At 42.5% G+C, this 15131-nt stretch overlaps 1 protein-coding gene across 5 annotated transcripts in view; it reads right to left on the bottom strand.

The window, feature by feature from the left end:
* Positions 1-15131, bottom strand: part of FUT8 (fucosyltransferase 8) — a 291145-nt gene that overhangs the window by 217276 nt on the left and 58738 nt on the right. The window lies entirely within an intron of this gene.

Here is a 15131-nt window from a genome sequence, read left to right as displayed (position 1 = left end):
AAGGCCATATGGCCCAGAAGTCTTAGACACATGCACTGGCTGAAGCATGCGGGCTCGCTCTGAGATTGGAGATGAGGTTCAAAATGGTTTAAATCTGTCCAGAAGCAGAAAGGCTTTGGCTACCTTCGCGTTTAGGACTGCCCGATGCACTTCAATATCTACACCAGTGTAGACTTTAGCAGGCTGATTTTCAGTCTGAGTGACTGGAACACTTTTAGCCATTTAATCATGATTTTCATTTCAATTTATGGGAGCCTTAGTGGTGCTTCAAGGAATCACTTTCAGGAGGTATCTGGTTTGTTGGTTCTGGTTTTTGTTTTTTAGGGATTCTGTTTCACTGCAGCAACCTTCGGGGGTAGGGGGAAAGATAGTGAGAGGAAGTTGTTGAACAATGAGGTCAGGAAAAGCTGACACCCAGGCAGCATGACTGTCATGAGTTGTGAGAGGAGGTGCAGATCAGTATCTCTTCAATTTCTGAGTAGATAGAGATTTGTTTTGACCTAATATTAAGTTAGTCCAGTCCATTCTAGTTTGTGGAGTCAAAAAACAAAACAAAAACATCAGCAACAACTTTTAAGGGACCTGATAACTTATTTGAGGAAAGGATGGACAGAAAAATGTTACAGAGTCATCAAAAGTTCTCAGCAGGGACAGTGAAAGAATCAGCAAAGGGAAGCCGTAAATTGTATTGCCCTGCGGCATTTAGGGGTCCACAAACTAAACATTTTCTGCCCCAGCTATTAATGTTATCCTTTCTGAAATGCATATTGGAGGACTCTACATGGCAGGCAAACCAGCCAAAAAATTGTTAAGATGGTCTCTTTCTGACCTGCCTGGCAAAATCCCTGTAAAAGGATGCAACAAGCAGGGACCAACGGTTCTCTGAAGTCCTGCTCTAACAGCTACTGGAAGAAGAATGCTTGGAGAGGCCAATGAAATAAAGGAAACACTTTTCTGCCCTCAATGCCAATCAGAGCAGTCTCTGTCCAGGCATATTATATCACAAATGCTTCAAAGAGCATGGGTCTCAAAAAGTCCACCCAAAAAAGACCACTGGAGAGTTAGAAAGGAAACTCCTGCTCTCTTCAAATCAGTGGCTGAGCAAAGATACAAGCTAGTGATGAGGCAAATGAAACTTTAATGTAGCTGCCTCTATTAACAGCAGAAACTGGTACAACATTGCAGCAGTAAGGACTAAAACAGTGTTACCTACATGTCTAATACTGTACATATTCATGGCATAAAGTAATTTTAATCAGCACTGTTGATGAAAGTAGCATCCGTAAGATTATAAGTGGTTTACATTCAAACAATTGATGTAACCACAGTGAGTTACAGATGAGATTTTTAGTGTGTGAACAGTCAAGCAATTTAGATGTGTATGTACCTGTTCAAATATTTGTTTTATCAATAATGATCTCTCAACAAAATTCTGCCAGTGTACAATTGTTACTTATTAACTTACTGTAAGCTAAGTATAGAGAGTTTCATCAGCAATTTTACTAATACAGCTTCCACTGGTATATTTAAAATTCTGTCACACTTTCACTACAAATCCCTTTTTCGCAGTATTAAAATTAGTCAAACCTGAAAATTAGCAAAGGAGTTGCCCAGGACAAGATTCATTCGAGGCTATGGGTTGCATAGTCAACAGTTTTGCCTTGACATGATTTAAGATGAAAATCCAAAAAGCACGACTGTGAAGACACTAGGTGTGCTATGAAGTGCTTTTCTAAATACAGAATAATGTACAAAAAGACATCCTTACAAAACACACTGAACAATACAGTCAGAGAAAGCTGAATATAAGAATACATCAAAATATAGGCAGTTTTTAGTTTCTCTTTTAAAAACAGTTATTTAGGAAAACTGAGCAATTTTATAGATCATTACAAGTACCAGAAATATAGTATGAACCATTACAGAAATGAATTTAACACTTTTGTTTAGAGAAACATTATGCAATAATACAGTCATCAAGTTTCTCTCTTTAGAATGGTAATAAAGTTATAGGATGACCCTCTCTATGCACTTTGGGCTAGATTCACAAAAGGTCTTAGGTGCCCAATTGCTACTTTAGGCACCTAAATCACAGAACCAGGCCCCACTAAGATTCACAAAACCCCTGCTCGGCTGCCACTGAATGCTAGAGGAGCCTAAACTGGCTTGGTGCCAATTTTTTTTGCAGTAAAAGTTCTCTGGTACCTTTCTTTCTGGCTCTGTGCATGTGCACTGCAGCCCCCCACCAGCATCCAGCACCTAAACCCCACATTGATTCATGAACCAGGGAAAAATAAATAGACACTCCTCTGCTTAAATCATCTGCGGGGCCCAATCCAGTAAGCATGCTCAGACCTTGACTACTGGATCAGGCTATCTGTAGGTGAATTCTCAAAAAAAAAAAAAAAAAGAAAGGTAGGGGAGAAGGGATTTGAACAGGGATCTACTCCCCTCAGTTGAGTACCTGAGCCACTGGGCAATGAGATATTCTGATGTGGGGCTCCCTCACAGCCTCTACTGTTGAAAGTGCTCCATTCTGGATAAATAATTTAAAGAGTCATTAGAGCAGAGGGAATGGACACATGATCTTGCAACTACAGAGTCATTCTGATGCTTGCTCCGACTCTGGCCTCATGATTATTTCATTATTTATCCATAGTGGAACAGTTTCAACAGGAGAGACTGAGGGAGCGCCACATCAGAATATCTTATGTTGCAGTGGTTAGGGTACTCACCTGTATTGTGGAAGAGCCATGGTTAGTAACTTAACCACTGGGCTAAAAGTAATGAGGGATGTTCCCCTCCTCCTCCTCCCTCCACCCCAGCTTCTTGCTAAAACAGCACAAGGCACCTAAATCCAAGAGAGGGTTTGCAGCTGAGATCCCAAACAGAGAGAGGAGACTCCTTGCAACCCAGACTTGGGCACCTAGCTCAGTGAGGGGCAGAGCTTAGCACACACCCCTCAGCTTGGTACCTTGCATTGGTTAACTTGGGCAGCTCTCCACCTAGCACGCTGGCTTTTGTGAATCCTGTTCTGAGGAGCCTATCTCACTCCATTCATTGTATTGGGAGCCTAGGCTTCAAATCCAGGCTTTGTGAATCAGAGATTTTCTAGGCACCTAAAACTCACATGTTGAGAGTCAATTGTAAATCAATCATTACAAATCCAGGTTTGAGTTTAAGTCATACTCAAAAAACAATCCAAACATCTTAAGGTAAGAAATGCACAAGGCACCTGTAAGAAGTGGCACATCCCCCAACAGCAAGCCACAACATGACAGGTGTGCCTCCCCCAGTTTCCCCTCAGTCCAGCAATAAAGGTAACAGTCTCTCCCAGTGTCCACTTGAAATCCCACCTCTGGACATAATTTATTCAGGTACACATACAATAATCTACAGAGCCTTCATAGTAAAAACTCTTCCCCCAATTCCCACAGTAAAACAGAGAATTCTACAGCAATTTTCCAAGCTCCTCACAGAGGAATCCACCAGCACTCCACTCCCAATTCCTTTCTGCCCTTGTTCTAGGACACCACTCTCCAGGCCAGCGTCCTGAGAGTGACTGAACTGGAAACATCCATTCAATGTGCAGCCTCAAAAAAAGCTAACAATGTTTGGAACCATTAGGAAAGGGATAGATAATATTACAATGCCGCTATATAAATCCATGGTATGTCCACATCTTGAATACTGCATGAAGATGTAGTCATCCCATCTCAAAAAAGATATATTAAAATTGGAAAAGATACAGAGAAGGGCAATAAAAATGAGTAGGGATATAGAACAGCTTCCATATGAGGAGAGGTTAAAAAGACTAGGACTTTTCAGCTTGGAAAAGAGATAATTGAGTGGCGATATGATAGAGGTCTATAAAATCTTGACTGGTGTGGAGAAAGTGATTAAGGAAATGTTATTTACTCCTTCTCATAACACAAGAACTAGGGATCACCCAATGAAAATTAATAGGCAGCAGGTTTAAAAAAAACAAAAGGAAGTACTTCTTCACACAACACATGGTCAACCGGTAGAACTCTTTGCCAGGGAACATTGTGAGGCCAAAACTATAATAGGGTTTGAAAAAGAAATAGATAAGTTCTTGGAGGATAGGTTCATCAATGGCTATCAGCCAGGGTGGGCAGGGATGCAACACCATGCTCTGAGCGTTCCCAGCCTCTATTTACCAGAGACTGGGTGTGGAAGACAGGATGGATCACTCTATGACTGCCTGTTCTGTTCATTCCCTCTGAAGCACCTGGCATTGGCAACCGTCAGAAGACAGGATACTGGGCTAGATGGACCATTGGTCTGACCCAGTAGAGTCATTCTTATGAGCAGTCCCATGACTCTTCTGCCTAAAACACAGTCCCATCAATCATCTCAGCTCTTTTCCGCCTTTCAGCACAGGTTCTTTAGTTCAAGAAGGTACAAAAACTAGCACCTCTGCTGGCTTCCTAGCCAATTTCTCCTTCTTCCCAGGAGTCTCTGCAGAACTTTCCCTGTCTACAGTCATTTCCAGCTTTCACCTGCTCCATTGCTTACTCCTCCAATCTGTACTCAGGCAGCCCTGATTCACTCGTCTCTCTTTCTCTCACTGGATCCAGATGCCCTCTTTTAAACCCAGTAGAAGTGAGCTAATGAGGCACAGGTACACTTATTTAAATCAGATTTTTTTTTATAAAAATGTTTTTTGAGGAAAAAACCTATCTAAATATAGTTTTAATTAAGATACATTATAGCTCAAAGGTATCTCATCATGGAATAGGGATTATACATTCAAATTCTATAGTATGACAATATATTCATGTAATGTTTAAGAAAAGTTTTTGTAAATGAGTTCCAATAGTTCATGGATTATGGAACCAATCTTATGGGGTTCCAGGGGCTTCTGTATACATTATTTAGGTTAATCTTTCTAACTACCCAATGGGACTCAGTGCTCAGTCTAGAAGATACCATCAGAGATGCTTAGTTTTGCGGTTCTCAAACTGTGGATGTGTGTCTCCGGAGATAACATGCTTGTTAACAGCAAAAATGTTTTTAAATAAATAAATAATATATAGAGGTGAGAAATAACAGTCCTCAACCCTATTGTCCCTCTGCAAATTTGTGTACACAGAGTCAATCCCTTACCTCTCTCTAAAAGTGCAAAGTTTCAAAAAGTTCAATGAATAGAAGATTGTTGGGGGCGGAATAGATCTGGACAAGGAGAAGAAGTCTGGAGATAAATGTGAAAAGGGAGGCACAAGCAGTAGAAACAAAAGTGAAACTGTTTGAGCAACATATTCCAGAAGTTTTAAGGTCTTTCTGTGTGTAGTCCTCACCATATCATTCTCTCACTAGAAGGGAAAACCTATAATGGCAGCAGGCCATAAGAGAGACCCAGTTTTGGAACATTTTAATGAAGTTCCTCTACCTGTGGGTAAGACAGGTCATGCCTGCAAAATGCAAACAGTGCAACAAAGAAATACAAGGCCTGGTTGCCCGAGTGAAACAATATCGTAAGAAGTGTTCCTTCTCAGGAGGAAGCTGGGCTGAAGATGATGAAAGGAACATGTCTGAACATGCAGGATCTTCAGGTTGGTAAACTTTTGTATTTCATACTTCTTTCTTAAGGACTGCCTGTCTCCATCTGGATTATTCTTGAATTCTCATATTTGAGCATAAAATATAGTTGTTACTCTATGGTACTATCATTTTAGATGCAGTTGTGATAAAAAATAAAAAGCTGAAATAGGCAGATCTTCTTTTTACAATTTCACCTTTAAAGTAGTACGGAGGGTCAGTGAATGCAATGAGTAACACTAAATGAGCAGTATGGTAATAATAATTAATTAACTGCATTGACATTTTGTTTAGAATTCATCCTCAACATACAGGATTCTGAAGACTATCTACCTTCAAGATCACCATCATTTTCTATAGTTTCAGAGCTAACTGCCAATTATAGTGTTTCAGTCACATCCCATATGTCACATAGCCACAGTATACCACCTGTAGCAAAAAAGAAAAAAAAAATTTCCATCATCCAGAAACAACCATATATAAGTTTGTGATAAGAACCAGCATATTACAAAAAGAGGTAATTGATTAAAAGATTGCCCCGTTTGTTTATGCAACAAAATCTCCTTTCCGTATGATTGAGAACCCACACTTCATTAACATGGTTCAGTCATTAAGACCAGGATACAGTCCACCCAACAGAGCAGATGTCAAAGGCAAATTGCTTGATAAAGTGTATGAAAGAGAAACTGAGCAGTGTGCAAAAGGTCTAGAGGGTGAAATTGTTAACCTGAGTCTTGATGGGTGGAGCAATGTCCACAATGATCCTGTTATATGTGCCTGTGTGGCAACAGAAGAAGGGAATGTCTTCCTTACAGAAACAATTGATACATCAGGAAATGCACACACAGCAGAATACTTACAAGCAGCAGCAGTAAAAGCTATAGCAAACTGAAAAAAAAATTCAAATGTCTAGTACGCACCATGGTCATAGAAAATGCTGCAAATGTATCCAAGATTAAAAGAAATTTAGAAGAGAGTGACGAGAGTCCCAAGCAACATGGTTGTAGTGCTCATCTGATGTACCTCCTAGCCAAATACTTCAGTGTTCCAGAAATAAAGGCTAATGTTGTTGAAATTGCAAAATACTTCTGTAACAACCTCTTTTCAGCAGCTGCTCTGAGAAAAGTGGGCGGAACCAAGCTAACTCTCCCACAAGACGTGCGATGGAACTCAGTAGGGGACTGTTTTGAGCACTGTATCAAAAACTGGCCTAATCTGATGACAGTTTGTGAACAAAATTGGGAAAAAATAGATGGCACTGTCACAACCCAAGTTCTCATATTGGACTTAAGAGAAATGTTGAACACATGCTGAGTACCCTGAAGCTTATTTCTGTAGCCTTAAACAAAATGCAGGGAAATAGCCGTTTTCTTGCTGATGCTTTCGAAATTTGGAAGGAACTGAGTGAGATCTTAAAGAGAGAAATATGCAATGACAGAGTTAAATTACAAGCATTAAAAAAAAAACAAATGGGACAAGCACTATCTCCAGCTCATTTTCTTGCAAATAGTCTCGGTACCAGTGTCAAACCTTAACTGCTGAAGAAAAGGGGTTGGCTATGACATGGACATCCAGCAAGCATCCCTCCATAATGCCAATTATAATAAACTTCAGAGCTAAGGGTGAACCATTCAAGAAATATGTTTGCTGATGACATTTTAAACAAAGTCACACCAGGAACTGGAGGAAGTCACTTAAGACTTGGATTCAGAGACTGTTGAAGTGATAATCTCACTTTTAACAGCAGTAGCTTCTTCTGCTGATGTAGAAAGAATATTTTCTTCCTTTGGACTAATTCATTCCAAATTGAGAAATCGTTTGGGACCTGAAAAAGCAGGAAAGCTTGTTTTTCTTTTCCAGATTATGAACAAACAGGAAAATGAAGGTGAAGATGATTGAGTTAGCTGCAGAAGCCAAAATTTTAAGTTTCTCATCTTGACCTGGCTGACATAGTCAATTTAATTTTGGGTTTTTTTTAAAAAAATATTTCATTTAATTATTTTAGTTAACGATTTTAACAAAAACAAACCTGATTTTAAAAAACTTGAATGTTTAACTAAATTCAAAAATTCATATGCTTGTTTTGTTAAAATATTATGTGTTTGCCATTGAAGAAAAAAATCTAGAGTACACAAAGTTGTTGTTTTAGTTAAATAAAACAATTTAAATGTCTGTCTGGTGATGTTCTCCTCCTAGTACAGCATGGCAAGAAAATCCTCCAAATATTAATGATTAACCTGCTGAACTGGAGATAGTTCACCTCCCAATGACTTCATAAATATTTGTTTCAATTACCTTTGGTAAATGAAATAACCAATCATTCATTTTCTGATACAGCTGTAAAACTAATCTGAAAAGTTTTCAAAATAAATCACTTAAAAATGTATAGTGTGTACCTTCTAAAAATGAAACCTACATCTATCTCTGAGTTGTGAATATGTATTAAGGTTATAACAACCAACATGCACTTTTATGTAGAAATCCATGATTAAATCGAGTCTTCCTGACTAGTGATTTAAATCAGTTTGATTTCAATAAAATCCACCCTGCTGATAACCCACAAGGGAATCAATTACTTTACAGGCAGAAAGAGGTGGACAACACCTATTCTCTTGGATCGGAGGATGAAATGCTGAAATCACCACTCAACTGGACCCTCAAGTGGAGCTGCGTGAGAGGCCTGAGGACTTAAGATGTAACAAGTAATCCAAAAAGACTTGAATATGTGCTAACCTTAGCTGAATTACTTTAGTCAATGACCAAACCAAAAACACTTCCGCTTAACCAAATAGGTAGACCTAGTAGGAGGTTTTCTACTATTAAGTAGAACTCACTGCTCTGCTTACAACGCTGTTCTTCCTGTTCATCTACCCATGTGGCATCCATGCCATTAGCCGCAGATTTGGCACAGGATGCCATACCTGACCACGTTGTTGTGTCAGCAGATTGGGAATGAGGGTGAGAGATCTGGGAGTCTAAATAGACAGACTGGGGGAGGTTGGAGAACCAACACTGTCTCAGCCAAGACAGTGCAATGAGCATCCACTTGACATGATCCAATTTTAATTTGAGAAACACCTTGGGGAGGAGCATGATTGTGGGGGAAGGCATACATCAGGGCCAATCCCCAATTCAAAGGGACAACTTTGGTTAATAAGCCTGGATTGAGACCCACTTGAGAGCAAAACTGATTGCATTTCTGTCTTTCTTTGCAAACAGATCAACCATCAGAATTCCCCACTCCTTGAAAATGACTCTAAGTTCCTGCTGAGATGATTGGCCATATGGTTCTGTGCAACTGGTAAGTGAGCAACTGTGAAAATGATGTTTTCCCTGATTCACAATTGCCAAAACCTTATTGCTTTAGACTGAGCTCCTCCCTGCTTGTTCACATGATATACCTTAATGGTATTGTCAGTAAGGATAATTAACTGCTGTGCTCTTGATCTGCACCCAAAAGACATGGCAGGCATTGTAAATAGCTTGAAACTCCAGCACATTGATATGGATAAATGCTTCCTATGCAGTCCACAAACCCCGAATTTTCAGTGTCCTCAGATGTTCTCTCCAACCTATTGTGGAGGCATCAGTAACTATGGTCTTGACCAGTGGAGGACAGGCAAAGGGAACACTTTCACAAACACTGAACTGATCTTGTCCACAACTGCATGTACTCCAGGGTCACTGGTGACACTTGAACAAGCCTGTCCAATGACTGACAATTTGGGCAACAGACCAACTTCAGCCAAGCCTGAAGAGGAGGAATATGCAATCTTGCATGCCATAGAACAAAAGTGCACACAGCCATACAGCTTAGCATACATTGGCCATAGCTGAAGGATGTGAATGGAGGGACAGAGATAGGTGACAAAATTGTTTGGAATCACTCATGCAGGTGAAAGGCCCTTGAATTCACATAGTAGGGCCCAAATAAACTCAATATTTTTGTGTTGACATTAACACTGATTTTGCTTTGTTCAAAATCAGCCCCAGCCAATTTAAAAGAACCAAAATAAACTCATCATGGTGGAGAACTTAATTTTCAGACTTGTCCCTCACAAGCCAATCATACTGGATGGGAAGACATGGATTCCCACAGTTCAGCCTGCATTTTGTAAATGTGTGGGACTGATGACAGGACAAAGGGGAGAACTATGTATTGATAATGTTAACCTGCCACTACAAACCTCAGCAACTTCCTGTGGATTTATAAAATTGCTACATGGAAGCAGGCATCCTGAAGATTGAGGGCAGCAAACCATTCGTGCTCCAACACAGGAAGAATTGTAGCTAGGATTACTATATGGAATTTCATATATTTGATGTATTTGTTCAGATCTCTATGATACAAAATAGATTTCACACCTCCCTTGAACTTCAGGATCAGGAAATATCGTAAATAGAAACCCTTTCCCCAATGCTACAGGGGAATCTCTTCTATAGCTCCCAAAGCAAGCAGAGTCTGGACCTGCTGAAAGGGTTATGACTCATAAGAGGGCTCCGGAAAGGGGGAATGGAAGGAATTGGATGGTACCAAATCCCACAGTGCTTAGAATCCACTTGCTTGAGTTTATTGACTTCCAAGCACTGTGGAAGTGGGACAGCCTGATCCCAAAATGAAGGGGAAATGGACTGGATGTTGGCAAATGATATGCTGCTCTCAAAAGAAGCGTCAAATCAACTGCTTGCCAGCAGCTGATGGAGAACAGGCTGGATGGCTGAACCTGGAATCAGAGGGCCTTCTCCTGTGTGACTTATGTCTCCTCTTGGAGTAGTCCTGTCATCTAGCAGAATGAACTGACTGCCTGAAATACTGCTTGGAGCACTGGTGGAATTGCTGCTGCCCCATATGACGACACCTTTTGACTGTTGGGGTATAAACCCCTGAAGATGGTAAAGTGGCCCTGGAGTCCTTAAAAGAATGTAACATCTCATCAGTTTTTTGAGAAAACAAAAATCAGCCATCAAATGGTAAGTCTTCGATGGTCTGTTGAACTCTGGTATTACTCCTGACATACATTAGCCAAGAAGCCCTCCTCATTGTTACAGCTGAATGCATAATCTTAGATGAGGTGTCAGCTACATCGAGCACCAATTTGAGTAATATTTTAGCCACTAGACAACTCTGGCATCCTTAGGAAACTTATCTGTAAAGTTAGACATATTCCAATTCAAAAAGTCATATTTAGATAAAGGCACCTTTTGATTAGAAATGTGCATCTTTAAGGATGATGTAGAATAAATCATCCTCACCATTAAATCCCATCTCTTGGCCTCTTTCTTTATGGATCAATGTATATCTGCCCTGGTACGTTTTGGAGTAGGAGGGAAGGACGCTGGCATGTGCCACAGGGACTCTGTAGCTCCAAGAGAGCTTCATTTATAGGGAAGACTACCTTTCTCAGGGATGAAGGTTGCAGAATGTCCATCAACTTATGGGTGTTCTCTTGGACAAGCTTGGCTCAGATATCCAAAGCTGCAGACATCCTCCTTAAGCCTTAAAGTCTTCCAGAACCAGGGAGGATGAGTCCAGGACAGTGAAATCATCTGATGAAGATGATGAGAGAGGTGGTGGGGCAAAAACTTCCTTCATAGGCAAAGCTTGTTCCTCTTGATGCACTGGAATTTGATGAGAGCAATATCAGGTTGTGTCTCCCATCTAAGAGATATAAGAGGTGAAAAAACTGGACAATTCTGGGATCTCAGTTAAAGTGTGAGCAAATTAACTGGGATCTTGAAGAATGTGGGACACCCCATAGATTCCAAGAATGCCAATGTGGAAATGAGTATAGTACCACAGGCCAATAACACAATGCCAAGCTCTCCTGTCTCCCAGTCAACCAGTGGGGGCCAGACTGTCAATGCCAAATAACTGCTAGGACACTATTAACTAACTATTTAAGAAAGCCAACAATCTCACTGTCAGTAGCCATGCAGTAAAATCTACACAGGAAGCTATAAGTCAAGCTGCGGGGAATGAGAAGAAACTAAGGGGGGTTGGAGCAGCACTGCCCTTCAATAGCCATGGGAGGAATACACATCTGCAATCACTCAGAAGAATTCTGGATCAACCTAAGGTGAAACCCTTTTTAGAGCACAACTCAGTGACTAAGGCATGGATTACAGCATCAAGGGGTACATCTAAAAAAAGAATTAGTCTCCTGATCAGGTAAGGATAGTAAAAAGTATTCCAGGATACTATTGCTATCTGACCATCTAACAATAGCTAGGAATCCAACATAAACCCCAGATGAGCAACAAATGTCAGAAACACACCTTCTACCAAAGGGGGGATATCAGTCTCGACATATATTATCCAGTTCTTGCCCCAACCCAACAGAAATCATGTTAGTCTTATCCAAAGTGAGCTTCAGCCAGCTGGCTCTCATCCTTGCTTTACACACTGGGTCAGAAGTTCAAAAGCACTGGCTGAGTCAGGTGCAATAGATGCACAGAACTGCATGTCATTCGCATATTCAAGACACTGCATCTCATACCTCCTCACTAGCCCTCCTGATAGTCTCCTATGTGCTTTGAAGAGGAGAGGAGACAAGATAAATCCATGCAGAACTCCACAAGAGTATCTTAAGGGGTCAGAAGCAACTTCCCTAAAACATTTTCTAGGATCTCTAAGCCCTGGTCTACACTAGGACTTTAGGTCGAATTTAGCAACGTTAAATCGATTTAAACCTGCACCCGTCCACACAGTGAAGCCCTTTATTTCGACTTAAAGGGCTCTTAAAATCGATTTCCTTACTCCACCCCTGACAAGTGGATTAGCGCTTAAATCGACGTTCCCAGCTCGAATTTGGGGTACTGTGGACACAATTTGATGGTATTGGCCTCCGGGAGCTATCCCAGAGTGCTCCATTCTGACCGCTCTGGACAGCACTCTCAACTCAGATGCACTGGCCAGGTAGACAGGAAAAGAACCGCAAACTTTTGAATCTCATTTCCTGTTTGGCCAGCGTGGCAAGCTGCAGGTGACCATGCAGAGCTCATCAGCACAGGTGACCATGATGGAGTCCCAGAATCGCAAAAGAGCTCCAGCATGGACCGAACGGGAGGTACGGGATCTGATCGCTGTTTGGGGAGAGGAATCCGTGCTATCAGAACTCCGTTCCAGTTTTCGAAATGCCAAAACCTTTGTGAAAATCTCCCAGGGCATGAAGGACAGAGGCCATAACAGGGACCCGAAGCAGTGCCGCGTGAAACTGAAGGAGCTGAGGCAAGCCTACCAGAAAACCAGAGAGGCGAACAGCCGCTCTGGGTCAGAGCCCCAAACATGCCGCTTCTATGATGAGCTGCATGCCATTTTAGGGGGTTCAGCCACCACTACCCCAGCCGTGTTGTTTGACTCCTTCAATGGAGATGGAGGCAATACGGAAGCAGGTTTTGGGGACGAAGAAGATGAGGAGGAGGAGGAGGAGGTTGTAGATAGCTCACAGCAAGCAAGCGGAGAAACCGGTTTTCCCGACAGCCAGGAACTGTTTCTCACCCTAGACCTGGAGCCAGTACCCCCCGAACCCACCCAAGGCTGCCTCCTGGACCCAGCAGGCGGAGAAGGGACCTCTGGTGAGTGTACCTTTTAAAATGCTATACATGGTTTAAAAGCAAGCATATGAAAGGATTACTTTGCCCTGGCATTTGCGGTTCTCCTAGATGTAGTCCTAAAGCCTTTGCAAAAGGTTTCTGGGGAGGGCAGCCTTATTTCGTCCTTCATGGTAGGACACTTTACCACTCCAGGCCAGTAACACGTACTCGGGAATCACTGTAGAACAAAGCATTGCAGTGTATGTTTGCTGGCATTCAACCAAAATCCGTTCTTTATCTCTCTGTGTTATCCTCAGGAGAGTGAGATATAATTCATGGTCACCTGGTTGAAATAGGGTGCTTTTCTTCAGGGACACTCAGAGGTGCCCGTTCCTGCTGTGCTGTTTGCCTGTGGCTGAACAGAAATGTTCGCCGCTGTTAGCCACAGGGAGGGGGGAAGGTTGAGGGGGTAGTCACGCGGTGGGAGGAGGCAAAATGCAACCTTGTAACGAAAGCACATGTGCTATGTATGTAATGTTAACAGCAAGGTTTACCCTGAAAGAGTGTAGCCACTGTTTTATAAAATGTGTCTTTTTAAATACCGCTGTCCCTTTTTTTTTTTTCTCTCCACCAGCTGCATGTGTTTCAATGATCACAGGATCTTCTCCTTCCCAGAGGCTAGTGAAGCTTAGAAAGAAAAAAAAACGCACTCGCGATGAAATGTTCTCCGAGCTCATGCTGTCCTCCCACACTGACAGAGCACAGACGAATGCGTGGAGGCAAATAATGTCAGAGTGCAGGAAAGCACAAAATGACCGGGAGGAGAGGTGGAGGGCTGAAGAGAGTAAGTGGCGGGCTGAAGAGAGTAAGTGGCGGACTGAAGACAGGGCTGAAGCTCAAATGTGGCGGCAGCGTGATGAGAGGAGGCAGGATTCAATGCTGAGGCTGCTGCAGGACCAAACCAGAATGCTCCAGTGTATGGTTGAGCTGCAGCAAAGGCAGCTGGAGCACAGACTGCCACTGCTGCCCCTCTGTAACCAACCGCCCTCCTCCCCAAGTTCCATAGCCTCCACACCCAGACGCCCAAGAACGCGGTGGGGGGGCCTCCGGCCAACCAGCCACTCCACCACAGAGGATTGCCCAAAAAAAAGAAGGCTGTCATTCAATAAATTTTAAAGTTGTAAACTTTTAAAGTGCTGTGCTTAAAGTGCTGTGTGGCATTTTCCTTCCCTCCTCCACCACCCCTCCTGGGATACCTTGGTAGTCATCTCCCTATTTGTGTGATGAATGAATAACGAATGCATGACTGTGAAGCAGCAATGACTTTATTGCCTCTGCAAGCGGTGATTAAAGGGAGGAGGGGAGGGTGGTTAGCTTACAGGGAAGTAGAGTGAACCAAGGGGCGGGGGGTTTCATCAAGGAGAAACAAACAGAACTTTCACAGCGTAGCCTGGCCAGTCATGAAACTGGTTTTCAAATCTTCTCTGATGCGTACCGCGCCCTCCTGTGCTCTTCTAACCGCCCTGGTGTCTGGCTGCGCGTAACCAGCAGCTAGGCGATTTGCCTCAGCCTCCCACCCCGCCATAAACGTCTCCCCCTTACTCTCACAGATATTGTGGAGCACACAGCAAGCAGTAATAACAGTGGGAATATTGGTTTCGCTGAGGTCTAAGCGAGTCAGTAAACTGCGCCAGCGCGCCTTTAAACATCCAAATGCACATTCTACCACCATTCTGCACTTGCTCAGCCTGTAGTTGAACAGCTCCTGACTACTGTCCAGGCTGCCTGTGTACAGCTTCATGAGCCATGGCATTAAGGGGTAGGCTGGGTCCCCAAGGATAACTATAGGCATTTCAACATCCCCAACAGTTATTTTCTGGTCTGGGAATAAAGTCCCTTCCTGCAGCTTTTGAAACAGACCAGAGTTCCTGAAGATGCGAGCGTCATGCACCTTTCCCGGCCATCCCATGTTGATGTTGGTGAAACGTCCCTTGTGATCCACCAGAGCTTGCAGCACTATCGAAAAGTACCCCTTG

The sequence above is a fragment of the Lepidochelys kempii genome, chromosome 6, assembly GCF_965140285.1.
Source record: "Lepidochelys kempii isolate rLepKem1 chromosome 6, rLepKem1.hap1, whole genome shotgun sequence".
NCBI classification, from domain to species: Eukaryota; Metazoa; Chordata; order Testudines; family Cheloniidae; genus Lepidochelys; species Lepidochelys kempii.
The sequence above is the reverse complement of the archived record's forward strand: the minus strand, read 5'-3'. Positions and strand labels throughout refer to the sequence as shown.